The sequence below is a fragment of the Epargyreus clarus genome, unplaced genomic scaffold (assembly GCF_041222505.1).
Source record: "Epargyreus clarus isolate Ecla_fem2 unplaced genomic scaffold, WU_Ecla_fem_2.2 ptg000019l, whole genome shotgun sequence".
Taxonomy (NCBI): domain Eukaryota; kingdom Metazoa; phylum Arthropoda; class Insecta; order Lepidoptera; family Hesperiidae; genus Epargyreus; species Epargyreus clarus.
Window position 1 is genome coordinate 55,749 of NW_027332227.1, and position 608 is coordinate 56,356.

General features: G+C 41.0%; 1 non-coding gene across 1 annotated transcript; it reads right to left on the bottom strand.

The window, feature by feature from the left end:
• Nucleotides 1-204: 204 nt before the first annotated feature.
• LOC140750505 (U6atac minor spliceosomal RNA) lies at nt 205-295 on the bottom strand. Its single transcript, XR_012103221.1, has one exon. It is a non-coding gene; the product is annotated as a U6atac minor spliceosomal RNA (small nuclear RNA).
• Nucleotides 296-608: the final 313 nt, after the last annotated feature.

Sequence of the window (608 nt, forward strand, 5' to 3'; positions counted from 1 at the left end):
TCCGCCCAGGTGAGCTTAACGCTCGCTGCACCGTCTGGTGTGTACGACGGTATGCGACCACACATATCGCCGTCCGTCCCGGGGCCGTTGGCCGGGCCGTTCGAGCTCCCACTCTTGCCACCCACGACCCCAGAAGCCCCCTTTTAGTCGCCTCTTACGGCAGGGGATACCGTAGCCCTATTCTTGTCCCGGAACTACAGGGATAAAAAAATGTGCTCAAGATTGTGCCCTTAACCATTTATGTGTTCCATCCTTGTCAAGGGGAGTGCTAACCGTCTCTCCTTTCAATAGACACTCGAAACTCTCAGCCTAGTTTTGACTACTCATGCTATTTGAAATATAAGTCCACAGCAATTATTAAAAGTTATTCGTTATGTTCTATTTAAGAATGTCAAGATTAATTTAAAAAATCGCAACGATAATTACTATGTAAACGGAAAATAATATGACATAATATTTGTATAAGAATTTCATTCGATGATTCGATAATATTGGTAAAAGGATTTTCTGTTAAAACTTAACTTAAGACACCGCACATTTTGATGCAAGATAAAATTACTGTCCTATCTTAAAATATAACTTAATAAGTGATAACATAAGCAAGAGTT